At 43.2% G+C, this 26,611-nt stretch overlaps 1 long non-coding RNA gene across 1 annotated transcript; it reads right to left on the bottom strand.

Annotated features, from left to right (window-relative positions):
* Nucleotides 1–14,055: 14,055 nt before the first annotated feature.
* LOC307194529 lies at nt 14,056–24,478 on the bottom strand. The gene is made up of 3 exons (XR_013830572.1): nt 24,355–24,478; nt 16,325–16,626; nt 14,056–14,463 (listed from the first exon to the last, which is right to left on the bottom strand). It is a non-coding gene; the product is annotated as an uncharacterized lncRNA (long non-coding RNA).
* Between the last annotated feature and the right edge of the window lie 2,133 nt (nt 24,479–26,611).

Here is a 26,611-nt window from a genome sequence, read left to right as displayed (position 1 = left end):
TGGAGTTTTGCTTGTATTTGTTCAAGATTAGCACCAACTAATCATCAAAGACCTTCCTTTATGTGAATGCAGTTAACACAAGTAGTACTGATATTTTCAAAGTGTTAACATTTTTTAATTGCTTGGTTTATCCTGTAACAACTGTGCTGACATTTGTCCTGATGATGTAAAAGCAATGGTGGGTAAAATTGCTGGTGTCAAGGCAAGAGTGCCAAATTATACTAGTAGTCATTAGCATCTTCACCATCAAGCACTTGCAGGGAAAAAAAAAATAGTTTTGCTGAAGAACGTTTTTAACGAAGCAGTGAAAGTTATTAATTTTATAAAATTTCATCCCTTGAGTATACACGTTTTTAATATTGAATGGGAAGTACATATAAAGCACTTCTGCTGCATACCAAAGCCTGATAGCTGTCTTGAGGAAAAGCACTTGTTCAATTTGAAATGAGAGCTGACCCTGCTGCTTTATTCATGGAACACCAGTTGAAAGAATGACTGGCAGACCAACTCTGGTTATTCAGACTTGGGTACATAATTGGCAGACATTTTTTAAAAAATGAACAAAGTGAGCCTGTTTGACAGGAGATACTTGTGAGCTATTTCTTGACAGTGATAACATTCAAGCTTTGCTACAAAACTTAGAATTTTGGAAAACTTCTGCCTCTATGAGCTTGGCATCTTCCCAATACTTAAAGACTTTTGATGAGATCAGTGGTAATACTAACATATGTGAATATGTCAACATTTAGAAGATCTGCATAATTCTGTGAATCAATACTTTCCAAAGGACCAATGCATGGTGTTACACAATTATGCATGGGTAAAATATCCATTTAAAGTACAAGATAAATCAATACATTTTAATGTAACAGAGTATGAAAAGATTGATGTGGTTTCAAAATTCACACTGCAACCGCCCTTTAAGAAATGATCACTTGTCAAGTTTTGTGTAGTATCAAAGAAGAATATCCTCAATTATCTGAAAAAGCTATTAAAATACTACTCCCTTTTCCAACTACTTATCTGTATCTGTGTGAGGCCAGGATTTTCGTGAAACACTTTAATCAAAATTATATATTATAACAATTTGAATGCAGAAACATATATGAGAATCCAGTCTTCTGTCTTCTCTTTAACGAAACATGAAAAAGATTTTACAAATAGGTAAAACAGTGCTTCTAAAATTTTTTAGGCTTGGAAAATATAGTTATTTTCCATAAAAATATGTTATTTATGTTAATGTATAATGGATTTATTGTTATTTATTTTTTAACATCTTTATTGGGGTATAATTGCTTTACAATGCTGTGTTAGTTTCTGCTTTATAACAAAGTGAATCAGTTATACATATACATATGTTCCCATATCTCTTCCCTCTTGTGTCTCCCTCCCTCCCACCCTCCCTATCCCACCCCTCCAGGCAGTCACAAAGCACCGAGCTGATCTCCCTGTGCTATGCGGCTGCTTCCCACTAGCTATCTACCTTACGTTTGGTAGTGTATATATGTCCATGCCTCTCACTCGCTTTGTTACAGCTCAAAATTAATAAAGTGTTTTAAATGTCCCAGTTTTTAATTTTAATAGATATGAGTAGATATAACCTATATATAAACAATAGCTCTTTAGGGTCCTCAATTTTCAAGAGTTTAAAGGAGTCATGAGACCAAAATATTTTGAGAACTACTAGATTTGAGTAAGGAGGGCAGAAGATTTCTGGAGGTTTGAAGAGACAAGAAGAGGTGTGAGATAATTCTGGTTATTTACCAGAGTGGGAAAGTGACTGGGGCTGGCAATGTAGTACCATTGTCCACTAAAGGCCCACTCAGGGTTACTGATCACAAATTTGAAGTGAGGCCAGTCAGTGTGGTGGTATGGCTTTCTGCAGCTACATTCAAGTGCATAGTGCCATCTTAGAGCAGGTGAAGGCTTGGATTTACCATAGATTGGCTTTGTCAGGCTGGTGACAAAAGGAAAGACTAGGGTAAGGGGGTTTTGTATGCATGAAAGGATGATTACGGTGATGTGCTGTAGAATCTAATCTGGTTCAAAGAATAAAAGGCATGAGGGAGGTGAAACATAGTGAAAACTGGGAGGAATCATGAACTGTAGGCTCTGATAAGATGGCAGAATTGTTGGTGTTGGAGTTCTAGGCAGAGTAAGCTTGAAGGACAGGAGGTGGTGGCCCAAGAGTGGGATGCTTACAGTTTAGATCACAGAGGGGATGCAGTTACCGTTTTTAGGTCTAGTGTATGACAGATGGGAGTGGGTGGCTGAGGTAGAGTGGAGGACAAGGTCACATGAGGAGAGGAGGGCAAGGAACTCGGGAGAATCATATCCACTCAGGGCTGATGTCAGCTGGTAGGAAAAGTATGTCCATTTCAATTGTTAAAATGTTGAAATTCTTTTATACCAGTTGGTTAATGACCACTGCCTACGTCCCCTGATGTTCTCCAATTGCCTTGGCCACACTGGCCCGTGACCCCTGCCCCAGGACCCAGGACCTCCCCACAAAATTATAGGATAATATTTGGCCCAGGCTGAGGCCCTTCAGGGGAACAACTTTGCTCTGATTGGTGTCCACCTATGTTTTACCTGAATATCACCACTGTCCCCATGAATATTGAAGTCACCAAGAATTGAGGCAGGCTGCTGTTGGAGAGAATGACAATGAACATGGGCTACAATCTTCAAGGAGTAAAGACCAGTGACCCGGGGGTCTAAAGATACTTGCCTGCAGTAAGAATCAGTGCTATTGTCTGAGGCTTTGAGTTTCAATGCTAGGGATTATCAGAGAGGAGGATGGAGCAAAGGTCTGGAACTGAAATGAAAGAGGAAATAGACAGACACTTGCTGGCTTGTGGGCCCAGTGATAGGAGGAGGCGGGGCTGCAGAAGAAGCAGGGTCCTCGGGTTCAAAAAGGTGAAGGGTTTTCATGGATATTCAATTAAATAAAGTTGTAAGTTTAAAACATAGCTTTTTCTTAAGTTGTAGAGCTCAATGTACCAAGCTAGCTAATTTATCGATGAATCTAGTAATTTTGTATAAAAATAACATCACTTTCACTTGTCCTTTAATTAATATTCCATTAAGTTTAACAGATATTTCCTTAAACTGTCATAGTTAATTAAATTCCCTTAAACTTTTAAAATTAGAAGCCCAAATTTAACATATTTGATTCTCTTAAGCATGATTCTCTCAAGCAAGATGCCCGATAAGGCTGATTTACTGATAAGATAAACAAAAACTTCTTTAGCACAGAAACTCTAGTTAGAAATTTAAGATGCCTGAAAAGACCTAAAAACATTTCAATCTTTCAGATAGTCAAATACAGTTTACAAAATTAAACAAAGCTTCATGCATTTTAAAAGTAAAATGAGGCTTGATAATAATTAAATATTTCAAATTAAAGTATTCAATTAACATGTCAAATTTTCCTAAAAGTTTCATATACCATAAATAACCATTACCCACAGTTTTTCATGATGTTTATAAAACTTATTCCTAAACATCACATGAAAGTATTAATCCTGTGGGTTTAATTTACTTTATCATCTCTGTACTTGATTATAACTTTCCTGAGTAGCAAATATCCTTTGCCAATGGCCGGGAACAGGTATACCATCTCAGGCCAGCTGAGGGATTGGCCTGAGGCTGGGGTTACAGATTCAAGTTCAAAGTCAGAGGTTCTGGCCTGCAACTTGGACAGTACTTCTGGCCTGCTGCTACTCACGTTCATCTCCCTAACCCTGCCTTAAAGTGATGGGAATTTAATTAAATCCTCAAATTTTCTTATGACTTGATTATGAGTTAGAAGTCATTCCACTCAGTCAAATTTTATAAACTTTACTATAACTTCTTCCTGCTCTTCATGCATTTTATTTCCTTACCTGTCTCTCTGATCTCATTTTTATAATCATTTTATTGACATCCCTCCTTTGTGCCCCACTAGAATCCTGTATGATGTAGCATAGCACCTGAATTGTTTAAATTTATTCACTTGACTAAAATGTATTGAACCTCTCCTATGTTTCAGGCTCCATTCTGGGCCTTGGAAATACAACAGAAACAAACAAACAACCCTGCCCTCATAGAACTTCCTTTCTCGTGAGACCATCACCGTCTCGCTGTCTTGAGCTACCATGTTGAGTCAAGGACTGCCTACGTCATTGGAAGCCCCGACTGGCTCAGGGCCAGCACACGACATTAGTGCAGTAATAGCTAACTTGTGTCTCTCGTGCAGTCCTTGCAACAGCCCAATGTCGTGAAGTGGTAATGTTATAGATAAGGAAGCAGGCACACTGACGTTCAGTCACTTGCCTACACCCCATAATAGTAAGTCACAGGGTCTGGATTCTAAGACAGTCAGTTTTCTGGCTCGTATTTAACTGCCTCCTAGAGTAGTGTGAAGTACATGTTTGAAACAAAAAATAACGGGAAATTCTTGTGGCCCTAAGCTGGTTACCTTTGTAGGTGTTGACAAACCATCTGTTCTTCCCCTGCCTCGCCCTACCTCATGTCTTTCTTCTTCTCTGCCTGACTGGAGTGGCTGCAATTGTTTTATTTATATAATTTCCTTAATTTAAACCAACTGTACACCAAGTGTCTGGAGCCAGATTCTATCAGGAAACTTGACCTACATTTGCAAGTGAGAAAATGGGATTAGAGCAAACCAGAAGGGACAAACTTTGATTCATATCCTCCTACCCTTTCCATGGCTGGTCATGTGTAGACCAGAGGCAACAGATGTCCTAATGACAGAAAATCCCCAAATACCAGTGGCTTAGACAGTGAGATAGTTGCAATAATGGCCTCCAACAAATCACTCTCCACTGTAACTATGCCTTTGAGTGACCTGAGTAGACCAATGGGACAGGAACACATGTGACACAAGCAGAGACTTGAAAAGCACTTGCATATTGAGACTTGCCTTCTCTTTTTTTTTGGAACCCTGAGACTGCCATGTGAAGATGCTTACGCTAACCTACAGTAGGCTAACCTACTGTAGGATAAACCAAATGGAGCAAAGATGAGCCATCCCAACTGAGACCCCCTAGACCAACCAGACATGTAAACCTGGCCTAGACCATCCAGCTCCAGTTTCCCAGCTGACCCATAGAATCAGGAGCTACATTAGGTAATTGTTGTCTTAAGCCACTAAATTTGAAGTCGTTTGTTATGCAGCAAGAGGTAACAGATACATACAACGTAGAAACTTGTTTTCTTTCTGTTATAAATGAAAGATATGAAGCCCAGGGGTGGCATAGCACTCCACTGTGTCAAGGACTAAAGCTTCTTCCATTTTCAGTCCAAGGCATTCACATGATGATCCAAGATGATTGCCCAAGCTCCAGCTGGTGCAGCACAATTTCTACTGAGGAGGAAGCAGGGTAGGGGGAGTGGTGGAAGAAAAGTATGCTCCTTCTCTTTGCAAACACTGCCCAGAAGTTACACATAGCATTTATTCTTACATCTCATTGACCAGAACTTAGTCACTTTGCGGGAGCCAGATGCTAGAGAGATGAGAAGTGTAGTCTTATTTCTGGGACCTATTAGCTCAGCTAAAAATCTGAGTTTTTTTTTTTATTTATTTTTTTTATGGTACCCAGGCCTCTCACTGTTGCGGCCTCTCCCGTTGTGGAGCACAGGCTCCGGATGCGCAGGCTCAGCGGCCATGGCTCATGGGCCCAGCTGCTCTGCGGCATGTGGGATCTTCCCGGACCGGGGCACGAACGCACGTCCCCTGCATTGGCAGGCAAACTCTCAACCACTGCACCACCAGGGAAGCCCTAAATCTGAGTTTTTTTTACTGGAGAAGAAGGGAAACAAAATCTGGGGGGAAATGAACAGCTTCTGCGTAACCTCACTGTGCTGTGAACTACCGCAGCACTCATCTTTGAATCTCCCGCACTTAACAGTATTCAGTAACATGCAGAATGTGCTGAGGGAACGAAGGGCGGTCTATTCCCCAGACCACTGAAGGGGCACTCACAAGTTTAGAAATTGCACCCCACCTCCAGGAGATGGTTGGTATCACCCTACTATGAGTGATAAGATAATAAAGAGGCTTCAGAATGTAGTAAGAAAATCATGATACCTAAAGTCAGAAATCCTGTCTCTGTTAACTTAGTTCATGGGTGACTCTGGGCACAGGGCTTAACCTAAGTATCCTTGTCTTTAAAGTGAAAATAGGGAGTTCCCTGGTTGCCTAGTGGTTAGGATTCCGGGCTTTCACTGCCATGGCCCGGTTTCAATCCCTGGTTGGGGAACTGAGATACTGCAAGCCTCAAAGTGCGGCCAAAAAAAAAAAAAAAAAGAGTGAAAATAAAAATTTCCACCTTAGTGGAAACTTATTGCTTAATGGGTACAGAGTTTTTATTTGGGGTGATGCAAAGTTTTGGAAATAGATAGTGATGATGATTGCACAACACTGAATGGAATTACTGCCCCTGAAATGCACACTTTAAAGTGGTTCCGAAAATTTCCTACCTTGCAAGCTTACCATATTTCTGTGTGTGCCTCATGTGAGTTCATGGAAGAACATGACAAGGGAAACTATTAGAGGGGAAAAGTAAAAACCAATCGCAAAAGGGTGGTATGGAATGGAGCAAGGGGTTGAATGGCAGTGGTTGGAAGACAGTAATTACATTTTCCAGGAATCTTTGAGTCTTGTAACCAGAACTCTCTGTGGTCTCCTGGCAACATGTGGACTGCATAGAGAAATGCCTGACATGCAGAATTAGTGATGCAGTGGTTCTCTGGTGGCCTTCTGTGCAGAACTGATAGTGCGTATGTTTGCAAACTCTCAAAAACTTTATAAATTGAGCTTAGTGAGACAGAGTTCACTAATATGGTCAGAACTGGTCATTTAACTTCAATTCAACCAACACTAAAGGAGCACCTATGTGCAGTCATTATGGCTGTTGATAAATATTAAGCCTCTTGTCTCAGAACATGAGGTCAAATTTTATTTCCCCACTGCCTTAGCTTTGGCAAATGAAAGAAGAGCAGAAGTAAAGTGTGTCATGTTGGGCAAAAGTATTCCCCTTCCCTTTTCCTGCCTCAGTGATTGCAGAAGCACAGGACAAGATGAAGCCTCCATCACCTGTGTCTATGAGTGATTACAATGAACCATACTTGCTGCCCTGCACTAGACATGTAGCGTGAGGGAGGAATACTCTTTTTTGTTATGCCACTGAGATTTGGCATTATTTGTTACTGCAGCAGTACCTAGCCTAATTTGACCAATGCTATGTGTCTCTCCCTGGGCTAAGTGAGGATTTTAACACAGAGCTTAAACTCTAGAGTTAGGGAGCCAGTTTCAGTCCCAGTTGGTACTTTCTCACTGTGTGATCTTGAACAAATCAGTGACTCCTCTGTGCCTATTTCCCACATTTAGAAAACGGGGATAATAATGGAAACCACCTTATATGGTTTTTATGGGGATTATATTACGGGAGCTACATAGCCCAGCACATAGTAAGTCCTCAAAAAGGCTGGATGATGATGATGTTGATGATGATCTCATTTAATTCTCAAAAGAACTCTATGTAAGATTTGTTGCATCAAGCCATTGAGATGTCAGCACTGCTACTGCAGCATAACCTGGCCCTAGACACACAAGTAATAAGAGAAAGTTTTGAGATTAGAATCCAGCCTTGACCCATCAACCCACCTTTGGGGGCACACTTCTATGTCCCTGGAAGCCATCCAGCTCTGCTGTGCAGTCTCTTCTCATTCTGTCCTCATCTGTTCTCTAGAGGACTTATTCACTTACTCAACTTCCCCAGGGACTAAATTCATGTAAAATATCCCCTTGGGGCAGAGACTCAGAGCTACAGCCAGTCCTAGTCCTTCAGAGACTATCCTGCACTCCTGCCTAAAAGGCAGACGAAGAATCAAACCCTAAGACATAGGATCCTTTGGATTCCCTTCTGCACCAGACTCATCTCTTACTCTGCCAAAGCCAAATGATTTATTTACACCACTGAAAAAAATAATAAAAGTAATTGGTGAGCAAGGTGAAAATATCCCAAAGGGTATGAAGAGGTGTCTCTCTCCCACCCTTCTCTCTAGACTCCCAGCTCCCCTCCCCAGAGGCAACCTTGGTGACCAGCTTCCTCAAAGTGGTTTTACAATGGTTCCTTGTTTCTTTCTCTGGCTACCCCATCATGGGGAATGCACTTCTGAGGTTAACCTCCTTCCTGCCCTATAGCTGCGCCCACTGTTCTCTCCCACCAGCAATGCCCTCCTTCTGGCCCCCTAATCCTGCATATCCTGATGTCTGTTCAAGCCACCTTCTCCAGGAAGAAATTTTTTTAGCAATTCCAGCTGTTATCTCTTCTTCCTGACATTACTATTTCTGTCACTTATTTGAACATTTTTCTGTATCTAGTTTATCAGATGCTAGTTTCTAATTGCTTGGTGTGGGTCACCCTCACTTCCTCAATCAGCCTGAAGGTTGATTTCCGTCCACATGGCTTCCACTACTGCCTACATCCTGTTGACTCTCATACCCACTATCCTGAGCATCAGACATATTTGCAGCTGAAGTTGGGCATCTTCCCAGTTGTCCCCTGGGAATGTCCAAACCATCTTTTTGCCCTTAACTTACTCTGCTTCCCACATCTCCTCTCTCATCAACATCTGTTTAGTCATCCAAACCTGAAACTTCAGTCACCTAAACTCCCAGCCCACCCCTGTAGCCCCCTTCCAGGAAGATAATGTGTATGGGAAGGTGGGAGAAAGTGCATCATAAGTCCTGTCAACTGTATATCAAAAATGGCTCTCGGGCTTCCCTGGTGGCACAGTGGTTGGGAGTCTGCCTGCCGAGGCAGGGGACGCGGGTTCGTGCCCCGGTCCGGGAGGATCCCACATGCCGCGGAGCAGCTGGGCCCGTGGGCCATGGCCGCTGGGCCTGCGCGTCCGGAGCCTGTGTTCCGCAGCGGGAGGGACCGCAGTGGTGAGAGGCCCGCGTACCGCAAAAACAAACAAACAAACAAACAAAAAAACGGAAAAAAAAACGGCTCTCAAATCAATCCCTTTCTCTACACTTCCACTATCTCTGCCTTCTTGTTTCATCTCATACTCTAAACAGGTATCTTTTTGTCACAGTGTATTTAGTGCCACTTTTTCTGTATTTTTGTGCTTTTTTTGGTGATTCTACTGTTTAAAATGGCCCCCAAAGTGTTGTCTAGTTTCCTAAGTGCAAGAAGGCTGTCATGTGCCTTACAGAGTAAATCCCTGTGTTAGATAAGCTCCATTCACGTTGATAGAGTACTGTTGGCCATGAGTGCAATGTTAATGAATCAACAATATACATGAAATAAGATGTCTTTAAACAGAAATATACATAAACAAGGTTGATCCATTGATGAAAATATTGTGACCAGAGGCTAACAGGAACCTAACCCTTTATTTCTACTAAGAGCAATGATTCCATATTCAGTAATTCAATGTTCATGGTGACTTTATACAACATAACTACTACAAATAATGCGAATCAACTATATTATTTGTTTGTTATCAGGCTCACAACAAGAATGAAAACTCAGTGAGGGCAGAAACTTTGCCTATGATGGAATAATGCATGGCACATAGTAATTTCTCAATAAACATTTGTTGAATTAATTAATGAATGAGTCAGGAGACACCTTGTCCAGATCTTAGATGATGGGGAAAATTGCATCTTTTTTTTTTGTTGTTGTTGTTATCCTGAGATTTTAAATTTTTATTTATTTATTTTTGGCTGCACTGGGTCTTCATTGCTGTGCCCGGGCTTTCTCTAGTTGCGGCGAGCAGGGACTGCTCTTCATTGTGGTGCATAGGCTTCTCATTGCAGTGGCTTCTCTTGTTGTGGAGCACGGGCTCTAGGTGCATGGGCTTCAGTAGTTGTGGCACATGGGCTCAGTAGTTGTGGCTCACAGGCTCCAGCATGCAGACTCAGCAGTTGTGGCATGTGGGCTTAGTTGCTCTGCGGCATGTGGGATCTTCCCAGACCAGGGCCTGAACCCGTGTCCCCTGCAATGGCAGGCAGACTCCCAACCACTGCACCACCAGGGAAGCCTTATTTTTATTTTTTTAAATTAATTTTTATTGGAGTATAGCTGCCTTACAGTGTTGTGTTTGCATCCTTATTTTCATTATTCTCAAAATGAAATTGAACAGTTCCTTCAGTCGAATATAGGCAACAAATCAAGGGAGAAATAGCAGTATCTGTGATGGTCACAATAGAAATCACTGGTATTTTCAAATCACAGTACAGTTGTGTAGATAACTTGAAATATAGTTTTACACTCATCAATACATCGAATTAGAGTAGGTATTTTGCTTACAAGCAGATATCATTATTTTTTTAAATTGAGGTACAGTTGATGTATAATTTATATAATTTTCAGGTGTACAACATAGTGATTCACAATTTTTAAAGGCTATATTCCACTTACAATATTATAAAATATTGGATATATTCTCTGTGTTGTACTGTATATCCTTGTAGTGTATTTATTTTATACATAGTAGTTTGTACCTCTTAATCCCCTACCTCTATCCTGCCCCTCCCCTCTTCCCTCTCTCCACTGATATCTACTAGGTTGTTCTCTATATCTGAAAGTCTGTTTCTTTTTTGTTATATTCACTAGTTTCTTTTAATTTTTAGATTCCACATATAAATGATATTATACAGTATTTGTCTTTCTCTGTTTGACTTATTTCACTTACTATAATACCCTTCAAGTCCATCCATATAGTTGCAAATGGCAAATTTTCATGGCTGAGTAGTATTCCAGTGTGTGTGTGTGTGTGTGTGTGTGTGTGTGTGTGTGTGTGTGTGTATTACATTTTCTTTATCCATTCATCTATTGATGAACACTTAGGTTGATTCCATACCTTGGAAATTGTAAATAGTGCTGCTACAATCATTGCGGTGTATGTATCTTTTTGAATTAATGCTTTTATTTTTTTCTGATAAATACCCAGGAGTGAAATTACTGGGTCACATGGTAGTTCTACTTTTAGTTTTTTGAGAAAATTCCATAGTGTTTGCCTTAGTGGCTGTACCAATTTACATTCCCACCTACAGTGTACAAAGTGTTCTCTTTTCTCCACATCCTCACCTTTGTTATTTGTGATATTTTTGATATAGCCATTCTGACAGGTGATATCTCATTGTGGTTTTAATTTGCATTTCTCTGATGATTGGTGATCTTTTCGTGTGCCTGTTGTCTTCTTTGGAAAAATGTCTATTCAGGTCTCCTGCCCATTTTTTATTTGGGTTGTTTTTGTTGAGTTGCATGAGCTATTTATATATTTTGGATATAATGCTTATCAGTCATACCATTTGCAAATGTTTTCTCTCATTCAGTAGGTTATCTTTTTTGTTGAAAACAAATTTTGTTTTGTTGATGGTTTCCTTTGCTGTGCAGAAGCTTTTAAGTTTAATTAGGTCCCATTTGTTTATTTTTGCATTTGTTTCCTTTGCTTTAGGAGACAGATCCAAAAAAATAATTGCTATGATTTATGTAAAAGAATATTCCACCTATATTTTTTCTAGGAGCTTTCCAGTCTTATATTTAGGTCTTTAATCCATTTTGAGTTTATTTTTGTATATGGTGTTAGAGAATGTTCAAATTGCATTCTTTTACCTGTAGCTGTCTAGTTTTCCCAGCACTGCTTATCAAAGAGACTGTCTTTTCTCCATTGTATATTTTTGCCTCTTTTGTTGTAGATTAATTGACCATAAGTTTATGGCTTTATTTCTGGGATTTCTATCCTCTTCTGATGATCTATGTGTCTGTTTTTGTACTAGTACCATAGTGTTTTGATTACTGTAGCTTTGTAGTATAGCCTGAAATCAGAGCACATGATTCCTCCAGCTCTGTTCTTCTTTCTCAAGATTGCTTTGGCTATTCGGGGTCTTTAGTGTTTCCATACAAATTTTAGAATTATTTGTTCTAGGTCTGTGGAAAATGCCCTTGGCATTTTGATAGGGATTTTATTGAATCTGTAGACTGTCTTGGGTAGTATGGTCATTTTAACAATATTAATTCTTCCAACCCATGAGCCTGGTGTATCTTTCCATCTGTTTGTGGTGTTCTCTTCAATGTCTTAAAACTTTCTGAGTACAGGTCTTTTACCTCCTTAGGTAGGTTTATTCCTAGGTATTTTATTCTTTTTGCTGTAATTGTAAATGGGATTGTTTCCTTAATTTCTCTTTTTGATAGTTCATTGTTAGTGTACAGAAATGCAACAGATTTCTGTATATTAATTTTGCATCCTGCATCTTTACCAAATTCAGTAATGAGCTCTAGTAGTTTTTTGATGGTGTCTTTAGGATTTTCTCTATATAGTATCATATCACCTGCAAACAGTAACAGTTTTACTTCTTCCTTTCTAATTTAGATTCCTTTTTATTTCCTTTCCTTGTCTGATTGCTGTGGCTAGGACTTCCAATGCTATATTAAATAAAAGTGGTGAGAGTGGACATCCTTGTCTTGTTCCTGATCTTAGAGGAAATGCTTTCAACTTTTCACTGTTGAGTATGATGTTAGCTTTGCCCTTGTCATATATGACCATTTTTATGTTGAGATGTGTTCCCTCCATGCCTACTTTCTGGAGAGTTTTTGATGGATGTTGAATTTTGTCAAAAGCTTTTTCTGAATCTATTGAGATAATCATATGGTTTTTATTCTTTAATTTGTTAATGTGGTGTATCACATTGAATGACTTGCAGATACTGAAAAATTCTTGCATCTCTGTCATAAAGCCCCTTGATCATCATGTCTGATCCTTTTGATGTATTGTCAGATTCAGTTTGCTAATATTTTGTTGAGTACTTTTGCATCTATGCATATCAGTGATATTGGGCCTGTAATTTTGTATGTATGTGTGATATCTTTTTCTGGTTTCATTATCAGGGTAATGCTGGTCTCATAGAATGAGTTCAGAAGTGTTTCCTCTGCAATTTCTTGGAATAGTTTGAGAAGGAGAGGTGTTAACTCTTCTTTAAATGTTTGGTAGAATTCACTTGTGAAGCCACATGGTCCTGGACCTTTGTTTGTTGGGAGCTTTTTAATTACAAATTCAATCTCATTACTGGTAATTGGTCTGTTCATATTTTTTGTTTCTTCCTAGGTTAGTATGGGGAGATTGTATGTTTCTAGGAATTTGTCCATTTCTCCTTGGTTGTCAATTTTATTGGCACATAGTTGTTCATAGTAGTCTCTTATGATCATTTGTATTTCTGTGGTGTTGGTTGTAACATCTTTTTCATTTCTAATTTTATTGATTTAGTCTCTCTCTCTCTTTTTCTCTTGATGAGTCTGGGTAAATGCTTATCAATTTTGTGCATCTTGTCAAAGAACCAACTGTTAGTTTCATTGATCTTTTCTATTGTTTTTAAGTCTCTATTTCATTTATTTCTGCTCTGATCTTTATGATTTCTTTCCTTCTACTAACTTTGGGTTTTCTTCTTTTTCTAGTTCCTTTATGTGTAAGTGTAGGTTGTTTATTTTAGATTTTTTTTTGTTTCCTGAGAGAGGCTTGTATCACTATAAACTTCCCTCCTAGAACAGCTTTTGCTGCATCCCATAGATTTCGGATTGCTGTGTTTTTATTTTCATTTGTCTCCAGGTAGTTTTTTTTTTTTTTTTTTTTTTTTGTGGTACACGGGCCTCTCACTGTTGTGGCCTCTCCCATTGCAGAGCACAGGCTCCGGACGCGCAGGCTCAGCAGCCATGGCTCATGGGCCCAGCCGCTCCGTGGCATGTGGGATCTTCCCGGACCGGGGCACGAACACGTGTCCCCCGCATTGGCAGGTGGACTCTCAACCACTGCGCCACCAGGGAGGCCCTCCAGGTAGTTTCTGATTCCCTCTTTGATTTCTTCAGTGATCCATTGGTTATTTAGCAGCATGTTGTTTAGCCTCCACGTGGAGGCTCCATGCTACTAAGCAATCAAATACAAACAGATATCATTATTTTAATGTGTTGACAAACACTTGTGCAACATACATTTTAATCATTGTATTTGAGAATAATTGATTTTCTTTGAAATCCTGTGGTTTTTTATTTTCTGCATTTAAAATATCGAACATTAAAACATTCTGAGAAGAGATCCATAGGCCTCCCTAGACTATCAACTAGGGCCATGGCCAAAAGGAGTTTAAGAACCTTGGTCTAGCTTCAGGTCAAGACCACATTCAGGTAAGAAGTTCAGGGTCATGAAGCTACTTAGACAGTAGAACTGGTGTCCTCACCCAAATCTGCCTGCAGCCACAGAGGGGCCTATTCATTCTGATGGCATCTCCACAAAGACACTCCTCTGCATCCCTCAGACATCTGGAGGAACACTGACAGAAAACTTCCAATGGATTCCATAAAGCATATCAAGCGATGACCACATGCAGAGACTTCAAGCAGGTGCTGGAGGGCACGGCTTTTCCAAGGGTGGCGGGAAAACTGTTACTGGCTAAAGATGAGAAAAATATAGAAATTGAGAGTAAAAGTTTAGAAACCTTTATAGCAATTTGAATCTAACAATACAATAACTAAGGTCCATATTTTATATATCTGTTGTTTAAAATTTCATTTTGTTTTACAAAATCACCCACCTGCAATAGATTGGATAGTTACAGAAACAAAAACTAAACAAAAAAGTGCTGGTCTTTCCTCCATGCATTTTGAGAATCACCATTGTGGAGGAGATACAGTGAAGAGACATGGATACGACTGGGCAAATCCTCTGAAGAACATGAATAAAATGCTGGACACAGAAGCACATCAGACCAGCAGAACTAGGGAAGGCAGAAGGGACCCGCTAGCTACATGTGGTTGCTGAGCCCTTGAAATATGGCTACTAGGGCTGAGGAACTGAATTTTAAATTTTATTTAACTTTAATTAATTTAAATTTAAATAGCCACATGTGACTATTGGCTACCATATTGGACCATGCAGTGACTTTTACTACAACAAAAACAGAGAAGGAAAATATAGATGTCAAGAAATCTTCAGACAGGCTGTCATGGCATATACTGTTAATGAGAGTAGTCAGAATAGAGTGAAGATGGAAATGAGTCCTTCTGCTTTTAACCCAGAAATGTATGCTTCAACCTACTCGTGTCCAGTGGGCCTCTTGGAAAGAGACCTGGGAGCCAAGGAGCTTAGGGTTCTCAGCTGATTTTGACGGATTACCTTAGACAGGTCACTGCCAGGGGATGGACAGAACTAATGTCCACTGAGCATTAGCCAAGTATCAGGCATGGGATGTTAAACTTCTTTACAGATTACCACGTTTGCAAACCTGTGAAGCAGCGTTTTTATTCCTATGTTACAGATGAGGAAAAGGAAGATTAGAGAGGTAAGCAGTTTGCACCTCTGAGAATCCGTTTCCTCCCCAAGGAGATAGGACTAGTAGTTCTCATGCTGTCTGCGCTCCAAAAAAGGTGAAGAGGACCGGGTGAAGATTAAGAGGATCCTGAAATGTTGACAAGGCAACGGTGCCAAGTGTGCTCAGGGGAGGGAGATGATATTTTCTTTCCTTTTATTTGGCCACGCTGCATGGCATGTGGCATCTTACTTCCCCAACCAGGGATCAAACCTGTGTCCCGTGCAGTGGAAGTGCAGAATCTTAACCTCTGGACCACTGAGGAAGTCCCAAGGTGATATTTTCTGAGGATACAGACCGGGCACAGTGTTCTGAGATGGTTCTGCCCTCTCTATTGGAAATACTTTCAATTTTCCATTTAAGAAATGCCTGAAGCCAGGCCTATTTCAATCATGTAAAAACCAATATCAGTCTTTCCAATTCTAGTCAACATTAAAAATGCAAATGTTTGCTATTTAAATATAGCCTTTGGCCACCAGTGTTCAGGACATAAGGTAAACCACAGCAGGCTGGCTGCCATCTCCCACTGAGGGTTCGTCAGGAAGAAAGCAGAGAAGGCGCTGGAAAGTCCATGTCATACCAGGCTGATGGAACCACTTTCAGCCTCATGAAGGTCTGGGTCCTCAGAGGTTGTCCAGTTTCAGTCACTGAATCAGACATCCATTCACTGGGGGCTGGGATGCTCTTGGTTTCTTTGTCCTTGTCTTCCCAGTACCTAGTCCAATGCTTGCTTCATAGTAAGAGCTCAAGGGATATTTGCTGACTAGATGAATTAATTCACTTATCATCTTTTTTTTGGATATCCTATCATGGCCCAGGCATTGTACTAGGCCTATAAAATGATACAGAACCAAGCCATTTGGGGAAACCAATCTCAAGTAATTTACCATCTAAGGATGGTAAGATATGCAAATAAATAATAAGATAGTATCAAATTAACCTTACCATAAGTATTAATTCTGGTGGTCTGTCAAAAACAGGTGTTTGAAAATGTGCCAGATGAAGAATGCTTGTGTGGTTGGACACGAGGATTCTGGGTGGTCTGGGAGATAGAGTAGCTGGGCAGTGAGATCAGCAATGGGGGAGTCCTGGAGGAGCTGCCAAGAATGATTCCTGGGCTGGGCTCCTGTCCTTGGTGGTCTCCTCCACTCAGACTGTATGCTCCCTGAGGGGAGGACTGTAGCTTCTTCAGTTCTGCACCCCAATACTTCACATGGGGCCTGACACATAGTAGGAAACAACATATGCTGAATAAATGAATGAATGAATAAATGAATGTTAGGAACCCATAAGGAATCATAAGAAGAAGCATTTATTGAGAGTTTAGTATGCATCAAACATTTTATATATATATATACACATACACATATATACACACATACACGTATATACACACACATATATCATTGACAAAGCCTATGAACAATTCCCAAGAAATAAAAATAGAATCTGGGTAATAAAGTCTAACTTTTTTTTCCTTTTCCTTTGTGATTAGTCTAGTTTCACCTGCTCATAGGGTATCATGTGCAGAGAGAGGACTTACACCCAGCACTTCAGTTCCTAGTACAAAATGACTGCCCCAGCACTTCCGCTCAGCAGGCTGTGTGCAGAAGTGCTGCCCACAACACCACAATTCAGAGATGCTGCACCCAGCACTCCAGTCAGGAGCCACAAGCGGCACAGCTACGCCTGATCCATGAGAACCCCGCCCTCCTCCCTGCCGACAAGAACCCCATAAGGCAGCCCCATTGACAGCCTGTTGGGGAGAGCATGTACTCTAAAGTATGAGACCGCACGTCTCCATTCTTTGATCAAAGGATAAAACTTTCCTTTGCTTCCGAACCAAACTCAGTCTTGTTCTAATGGCTTGAAAAACACTGGGTGGAGGACCCTTGTTGTGGCCCAACTTGAAAGGGTCAATCACAAATTTTGGAAACCATGAAGGGACAGATCATGGCCTTTTTGCCTGCACCTATCCACTAGGCTCCAGGCTAGTCCCAGCTCCAGCAGGAGGATGGCGGAGGCTTTGGGAGGTTCAGGTGAGGATGACTGACTCTGGTATTTAAGTTCACTCTGGGGTAGAACAATGGAAGCCTTCAGGCGAATTCAGAGCAACTCTGCCCAAAAACCTGATACCCAGGTGTGGTGCACACACAACATAGCCCCCAGAATAATCTCGACCGCACCCCCTTGAGCGGATCATACTGCAACATCTTTGGGAATTGGAGACTGAAACTCACTCAAGCCTGCCCATTGTCTCTGGCTGGTCTACCCACAGTGCCCAGTGGAGGTGGGGGGATGGAGGGGACAGTGGGGTCTTGTGGGTGGGAAGAAGCATGGAAGTCTTGCCCACTGTCTCACCAGTAGTGCTGTCCTCTTGGCCCTCTACAAGGCAGTAATGGCCACACCAGGGCTTTTTGCCCTCCTTGCCAGCCACATTCTCCATAATCACTTTTAGTTTGGTAAAGGAAAGTGGCCAGTCCTGTGAGCCAAGAGGAGAGACCAGGAAAAGGCCCAGGTAATGAGGACCACCTGACAAAACACGATGAGGACGCTCCATCAGAGTTCAGGAAAAGGCACCAGGAGGCCCGAGTGGGAAAGGCTCCAAAGGTGGGTAACCTCTTTCGGTCAGTGCTCTTTTCTCTGAAGTGGGCTGGGGAGCCTTGTGAGCCACGCATAAGACCAGGAACCCCATTATCAGGAAACCCTGTGAGCTGCTGACAATAATAGGAAACACCACCACCCCGTCTGTCCTCCCCCTCTGCTTCTGAGGGGAACATTGGGTAATTCTTTATTGACTAAGGGTTCACGGGCTCTCCTCCCTGTAACAGCACAGAATATCAGCTGCTCCAGAGATCTGGTGATTACTCTGTGGGAATCCCTCATACTTTTCACTTTCACCTGGCAGGAAGTCCAAAAACTCTTCCTTTTCAGCCAAAAGGCGGAAGGAGACAACCCCTACCTCAGACAGCTGTGCCAGTGCCTGATGGACCAAGTTGGTCAGGAACTAGTATGGCTAAGTTACTGTGACGTGGAGGCAGCCCCTGTACCCTCCTGTGGGGTATCCTGACGAGGAGGGTCTAACTGTCTCAAGCCCGGGCTGTTACAAATTCAAGGGGGACGCCCAGCTCTACCAGAGTTCTTGCCATTTGATGCCTCTTAATGGCGCTGGTTCCAAATTTCTCAAGCCAGAAATCAAATCTGTGACATTTGTGTGCCTACAAATTCCTCCAACAGCCCCCTTGGTAGTTGGAAGCAAATCCAAAACAGAACATCTAAGGTATGGGGAAACCAAAGGTCCACCCTACCAAAGGATAGCCTGTTAGGGTGCATCTTACAGAACTGGAAGATTTGGGGGTATCACCCCCAACCCCAAAACATTTAATCTCCCTGTATAATACAGTCTGGCCCCAATACCAGCTAGGAGACAGGAATCGCTGGTCTGTCGATGGGTCCCTACATTACAACACCACTCTACAATTGGACCTGCTCTGCCAGCGACAAAAGGAAAGGGATGAAATTCCCTATGCCTAGTTTTTTATGGTCTTATATCCAAACAAAGGCCTTCACAAGGGATGTGAGCTCTCCTCCATTGAGGTAATACCCGTCCTTCACCCTCCCTCTGAGGACCTTCTTGATCTCCTCCTCCCCTCTTCCTACTGCTCTCTCCCTACCCCCTTCCTTCATATGTCCCAATTTGGGCCAAAGGCCCGAGGGGCCCCCTGCATACCAGCCCCCCTTCCCGGAACCCAGTCCCGCAACTACAGGAAGTGGATCTAATTATTAGCCAGGGTCCAACAACCCGCCAGGAAAAGTACTCCCTTTGCGGCAGGAGGGCTCATCCAGGTATATGACCCATTTACCACTTCTGATCCGTATAACTGGAAAAGTCATAGTACGAGGCTGAGGGAAGATCCAGAGGGGTTCCTGAATATGATTAGGGGAATCTTTCAGACCTAAGACCCCACCTGGACTGACAGCCATAGCCTCCTCAATGTATTCCTAATGGCAGAAAAGCCCATGGTCTTTTCAAAAGCATGAGATGAAGCAGACAAAGAACGGAAACAGTGCTGGTCATGCTATTTTCAAACTGAGAAACCAAGTGGTGCCCCATAATGAACCCAACTGGGACCCCTGAGACAATGGAGAATGGGGTAGGAGACAGAGGCTGAGCCACTATAAAAATATGATCCCAAAGGGAATCCAGGCAGCAGGAAAGAAACCTGTCAATTGGAATAAGATAAAGGAAATCAGTCAGGAGCCAATGGAAAACCCTTCAGCGTTCCTAGAGCACCTCAGGGAATGCCTCTGAATCTATACTACCACTGACCCCGAGTCACTGGAAGGAAATGCAATCCTGAGGTTGTATTGAATTTCCCAAAGTGCCCCCGATACTAGGCATAAACTTCAGAAACTGAAAATAGAACCAGATATCCTTTCCTCTTACCTGATCATGGTTGCCTACTGGGTAATAACTGAGATATAGAGGAGGAAAAGTCAGAGGATAAAAAGACCTGGAGGCAAGCCCACTTACTGGTTGTCATGCTCCAATGTCAACCAGTTGGCACAGGAATCCGGACCAACCGCCCACAGAGACTCTTGACTCCGTTGAGTGACCTCCCGGCCCCCATCGAGGGATAACACGCCAAGGAAACTAGAACCCAATCAGTGCACCATATGTGAACAAGAGGGACCCTGGAAGAGAGAATGCCCTCACCGCCCTGAAGGGGGACGGAAAAGGCAGATCCCGGCCACTACCCTTGAAGGCAGATGGTCCAAAGAGACGAAGAATAATGGGGCCAGAGGGCTCCAAAGCTGGTACTTCAACTGACTCCTGAAGGGCCCTGGGTGACATTGGACATAGGGGAAAAGTCTGCCAAATTCTTAGTTGATACTGGTGCCACTTACTCGATTCTGAAAGCCAGATAAGACAAACTCAGTCACAAGAGTTGTAAAATTATGGGGGTATCAGGGAAGGTCCAAGAACGGGCATTCATAAAGCCATTAGAATGTAAATTGGATGAACACATACTCACCCATTCTTTCCTGTATGTCCCTGAATGCCCTATACTTCTGCAGGAAAAGATATATTAAATAAATTGGGGGCTACTATCCACCTAATGGGAGACAAGCTGGAGATTGGCATTCCCTTAGACAGGGGGTACAAGACGATAATGTTTATGGCTGAGGACAAACCTCCCTGAACAGAGCAAGTTGACCTCCCTGGAGTAAATCCCCAGGTCTGGGCCCAGGGATGGGTAGGACAAGCTGTAGGAACCAGTCCCATGATAGTCTATCTAAAACCCAGACATACATGGACCAATAGAAAATAGTACCCTCTCTGTCGGGAGGCCTTCTTGGGCATTGCCCCTGTTACACAGGGCCTTATTAGACCATGCAGATCAGCCTGTAATACCCCCATTCTCTCCACAAAGAAACCCAATGGGGAATACCAGATGGTAGAGGACCTTGGGGCAGTCAGTCAGTGAAGGCACTGAGGATATACATCCAGTAGTCCCTAAATCCCTACACTCTGCTGGCCACATTGCCATCCACCAGGACCTCTTATTCTGTATTAGATTTAAAAGATGGCTTCTTCTGTAGTCCATTAGCCCCAGAGTCTAAATAAATATTTGCTTTTGAGTGGCAGGACCCAAAGACAACAAAAAACAGCAATACTGTTAGAGAATCCTGCCCCAAGGTTTCAAAAATTCCCCCAGCATCTTTGGGGAAACTTTAGCTAAAGACCGAAAAGATCTGCATCTGGAGTCGGCAATCCTCCTCCAGTACCCAGACAACATTCTGATCGCCAGTCCTACTAAGGAAGCCTCTGACAAAAATACCATAACCATTCTGAACCACCTAGTTGATAAAGGATATGTTATCCAAGAAAAAGTCTCAAATATCACAAACCAGGGTGACTTACCTCGTCTTCATTCTCACAGAAGGTCAGAGAATCCCACCCCAGGAAAAGAAAGAAGCCATTTGCAGCCTTGTCCCTCATAAAACTAGAAGACAGCTTAGGGGTTTCCTGGTGATGGCTGGGTTTTGCTGCACCTGGATCCCTAACTCTGATCTAATAGATAGGCCTCTATACGAAAAGTGGAAAGGAAAGGATGATGATCTTTTTGAATGGAATTCAGAATGTGAAGGGACCTTTCAAGAATTTAAAAAGCAATTACTTCAGGCCCCTGTCCTGGTCCTCCCAGATTTAGTTAAACCCTCTGACCTTTACATTCAAGAGAGAAGGGGAATCACCCTTAGGGTATTAGCTAGAAAACTGGGGCCCCTTACTCAGGTGGTTGCTTATTTCTCTAAATAATTAAATTAACCAGTAAAGGATGGCCTCCTTGCTTATGGGTGGTAGCAGCTACAACCTTCCTTTAATTGAAAAGTAACATTTGGCCGTTCACTATATGGACTCCATACCAGGTTCAGGCTTTAGTAAGTTCTAAGAGAACAGAATGGCTAAACCCCCTAAGGTCTATTCAAGTTCAGGCTGTGCTTTTAGACAACCCAGTGGCTACCATAAAATCCTGTCACACACTAAATCCTGCCACCCTGCTACCTACAGAAACGGGGTCCCTGGAGCTTGGGTGTATAAAAACCATAGACATAATCTATTCTAGTTGCCCCGACTTAGGAAGTGAGCCTCTGCCAAAGGCAGAAGAGAATTGTTCCCAGAAGGAAGCAGTTTCATGAGAGAGGGAAAGAGCCTGACAGGGTATGCAGTGACTTCCAAGACCTAAGTCATAGAGGCACAAAGCCTGCCCCCAGGGATTTCAGCCCAAAAGGAAGAGCTGATTGCCCTCACCTGAGCCTTAGAGCTCGGGGCATGGAAGATCCCAAATGTTTACACAAATTCCCGGTATGCATATGCCATCTTACACACACGCACACACACACACACACACGCGCGCACACACACACACACACACACACACACGGGGATATCTGGAAGGAAAGAGGTCTGCTTCCTGCAGAGAACAAACAGGTGAAACATGGCTTAAGAATACTGAAGCTCTTAGAAGCTGTACAGCTTCCAAAAAAGGTGGTAGTGATTCTTGGTTGGGGTTCACCAAAAGGGGGATGCAGAGGTAATAAAGGGAAACAAGGTGGATGCAACTGCCTAAAGGGCAGCCCCAGAACCCAATAACTTGGCAGCTACCCCTCATACCTCAAAGGCCAGATCCATCCAATTATCCCCCAATATACACTAAGGAAGAATTAGACAAAGCCTGAAAATGAGGCTTCAATAGAGATCTAGGAGGCCATGGGGGGCTAGTTAATGAACATGGGCAATACTTCTTTCCCCAAACTGTAGCTTGTCAAGTCATCAAGGAGGCTCAACAAGGAACTCACTACAGGAGGGAAGCCCTGTATAAAAGGACTCCCCAGAGACCCCTAGATAAGGCCCATTCAGACTAGAAGGACCTATCCTGGAGAAGATTGGCAGATTGATTTCAGTGGCATACTGAGAGTACTGGGCAATTTCAGGTTATCTCCTGGTGCTAGTAGACACATTTTCTGAGTGAACAGAAGCATTCTCCACTAGAACTGAAATGGCAGCTGAGAGAAATAATCTTGAGGTTTGGCCTCCCAGGATCCTTACAAAGCGATAATGGTCCAGCATACGTGCTTCACGTTATGAAGGGGATAACGAGTGCCCTGGGCATAAAATGGACCTTGCACTCAGCCTGGAGACCCCAATCATCAGGGAAAGTAGAAAGATCCAATCAGACTTCAAATGGACCTTAGCCAAGCTGTGTCAGGAAACCCAAGAAAATCCGATTGTTTCCATTGCCCTGCTCCCCATGTGGTTAGCCCCAAAGGATAAGTTAAAGTTAAGTACATTTGAACTCAGGTGTGGCAGATCCATTCCCCAAGCCCGAGAGAAAGGATACCTTAACTCTCTGGAAATGGAACAACTCAGTATGCCCTTCAGGTAAGAGAAACCATGAAAGCTCTCACGGAATATGGTAACCAGCTGCTGCCTGCACCCACTTACCCAGCCCTCCACCCCCCCCAGGAGACTGGGTGAACCTAAAACCTGGAAAACCTGCAGCCCGAGGGATCAGGTCACTCCTAAGTGGAACGGGCCCCATTTGGTGGCCCTAACCACCCATCCTGCCCTGAAGTTGCAGGGGATCAATCTGTGGACACATCACACTCAAGTGAAGAGGACCCCAAGCCCCAGCCTCTGGAGAGACAACCTGGGGCAAAGGGTCCCCTTGACTACTCGTGTGAGCCTCTCTCTTACCTGCAGTTTATCTTCCAAAAAACAACCAGAAGTGTGACTGGGGCTATTCAGGCCCTGGCAGTGATCCTTGATATCAGGGTACACTTCTACCTACAGGCAAAAGACCTTCATTTTTAGGAAAAATTTGACATGTGACCATTATTCTCTTGCTAATATTTGGGCCACGTAAAAACTGTCTGGTGTCCTTTGTCTCCAAAGGGTTAGACAAATGGTGGTCACTCAGGGATACGAAAAGTTAGGGCTATGTCCTGGTGGCAATCAAACATAACTAAAGGCAGCTGGGGAGAAGTTCTGCTCCTCTACCTGGGGTTATGACGACACCCAAATCAGCAGGAAGCAGTTGCAAAAGACAGACCCTTGCCCCTCAGTTCCCCTCAAGAATGAGGAGCAGGGGCTTCCCTGGTGGTGCAGTGGTTGAGAGTCCGCCTGCCGATGCAGGGGACACGGGTTCGTGCCCCGGTCCAGGAGGATCCCGCATGCCGCGGAGCGGCTGGGCCCGTGAGCCGTGGCCGCTGGGCCTGTGCGTCCGGAGCCAGTGCTCCGCAACGGGAGAGGCCACAACAGTGAGAGGCCCGCGTACCGCAAAAAAAAAAAAAAAAAAAAAAAAAGAATGAGGAGCAGGACAAACAAGAGAAGAGGGATTTGTCAACAGCAAAGCCCATTAACAAGTCTCAGGAAATAAAGATAGAATCTGGGTGATAGAATTAAGTCTGACCTTGTTCTTTTCCTTTGTGCTTGGTCTAGTGTCACTTGCTCATAGGGTGTCACGGGCAGAGGCCTTGGTCTGGCACTTCAGGCCTGGGTTCCTAGAGCAAGATGGTTGCACCCGACGCCTCAATTCAAGATGGCGGTGGCGGACTGTGTGCAGAGATGCTGTGTTAGGCGCTGTGATCTGGCACGTGAGCAGGATGGCTCCACCTACCCCATGAGAGCTCTGCCCCCTCCCCATGGGAGATCCCGATAAAGCAGCCCTGCTCACAGCCTGTCCGGAAGAGTGTGTGCTCTAGAGCTCATACCTCTCCTTCTTTGATCAGAGAACAAAGCCTTCCTTTGCTTCTGAACTGAACTCTTGTTCTATTGGGGTGAGCAACACCGGGCAGAAGGACCCTTGTTGGAGACCAACTCAAAAGGGTTGGTAACGTATCTTTTAATTAATTATTAACAGTCAGGGTGCAGTCAGGAGACAGAAACCACACCAGTTACTTGGAAAGAATGAATTCAATATAAAGGATTGTTAACTAGGAATAACATCGTTAACTAGATAACTGAAAGGGTAAATTGAGAACTATAAGGTGTAATGGAGACAGCGACTGCAGAAAGCAGCTATCACCCTAGGTATGAGGGAGTGCAGGGGAAAAAGTTAGAATTATTAAAATTTAGAGGCTCAGTGGAAGGAAGCTGTGAGCTGAAATTCAGACCACTGAGGACGGAGCACTGCTGGGCTGGTGCTGATGTCTCTGATTGGATGTGATGAAGCTAATTCTGTGTTGAAAAACTGCAACATGGCTTCAGCTACTGCTATGGGGAGGCCTTGCTGCTGCCAGGGTAAAAAAGCATGGCCGGGGTGATGGTCATAGCCACCCGACAAACTCCTCTCCATCCTTCAAGACCCAGTTCAGATATCACTTCCCCTTAGAAGCCTTCCTGATCTCTTTCTTCAGATAGGAAACCCACAGGAAGCAGAGAGTAAGGAGAAAGTCCTGTCTTCCCTCACCAGCCCTCTCTAGCACCCCTAACGTCAGAACTTAAGTAGAAGTCAGCTGGCCAGGCAAAAACACAATTTGCAGTGACTCAAATGACAAAAGTGACAAAGAAGAGTACAGAAGGGTTTTGGAGCTGAGACACCATGGTGTCATAACTGGTACAGGAGTCTGCCCGTAATGCTGTGATGCAGGAACTGCTATTACTCCCATTATACAGATGAGGAACCGAGGGTCTAGAGAAGTCAAGGGCACTTGCCTAATAAGTTGATGTGGCAGCGCCCTGATTTGAAGCCAGGTCCATCTGTTCTAATGGCAATGCTATACCAAGTTTCCTTCACATTTTTATGTGAAGAAAATGTGAGAAAACAGAACAGTTTTGAAGTCCCAGCGTTGTTGAGTGGGCAGCTGGGGGATGAGGTGGGGTGGGGGATTCAGGCAAGAGCAGGGAAGCAGGTGTGAGGCAGTCCTGACAAATGTCTCCCAAGGAGACATTTAATGTCTCACTTTACTGTCCTTTCAGAAAGTTGAGATCTTTATTCTTTGATCAAAACTTAGCCACCCAACAAACTCCTTTCCATCCTTCAAGACCCATCTCAGATGTCACCTCCTCTGAGAAGCCTTCCTGATCTCTACAAAGCCAGACATGTCCCCCAAGGTACTCCTGTAGGACTTGGTGCAGACACCTAGGTGGAGTTTACATGTCTATATGCCACTAGATTGTGGGCTCCTGAGGGCAGGCCCAGGTCTACATAGGCTCTGCCTGGCTCATGGTGGGCACCCAAAGTCTAGTGATACTAATAAAGGCTTTTTTCTTCCAGAAGCTTGTTTCTGTGGGAGCACTGGCAACTTCAGGACCATATTTTTGACTCATTTTCTGCCTTTCAGTAGTTCTCGGTCTAGTGGTGAAGACATGTTGAAAAAACACCGAAAAACAAAATCCCCCAAGTTTAACTCTTCACCTCCCACCTTTTTCAACCTATTCCTCTCACTTCAGTAGGATGCAATTGTAACCTTCTGAAGCCCCTGCTAAAACCTTCCAAAGGCTTCCATTGCTCTTAGGATGAAGACTAACTCCTCAACGTTGTTGCTTAATCCCCTGACCTCTGTCCTGCACCCCTCAACAGCCTTGCACTTCACCACTCCCCTTCTTCCTCCTTCCCCTCCACCCTCCCAGTTCCTGGACCTCTTCACTTTCCCAAACCCACCAAGCTCTTTGCATCCTGTTCTTTGCAGGGGGATTCCTCTACCCAGAACCGTCTCCTCTGGCTC

The sequence above is a fragment of the Stenella coeruleoalba genome, assembly GCF_951394435.1.
Source record: "Stenella coeruleoalba genome assembly, chromosome: 1".
NCBI classification, from domain to species: Eukaryota; Metazoa; Chordata; class Mammalia; order Artiodactyla; family Delphinidae; genus Stenella; species Stenella coeruleoalba.
Note: the sequence above shows the minus strand (reverse complement) of the source record. Positions and strands in the feature narration are given on the sequence as shown.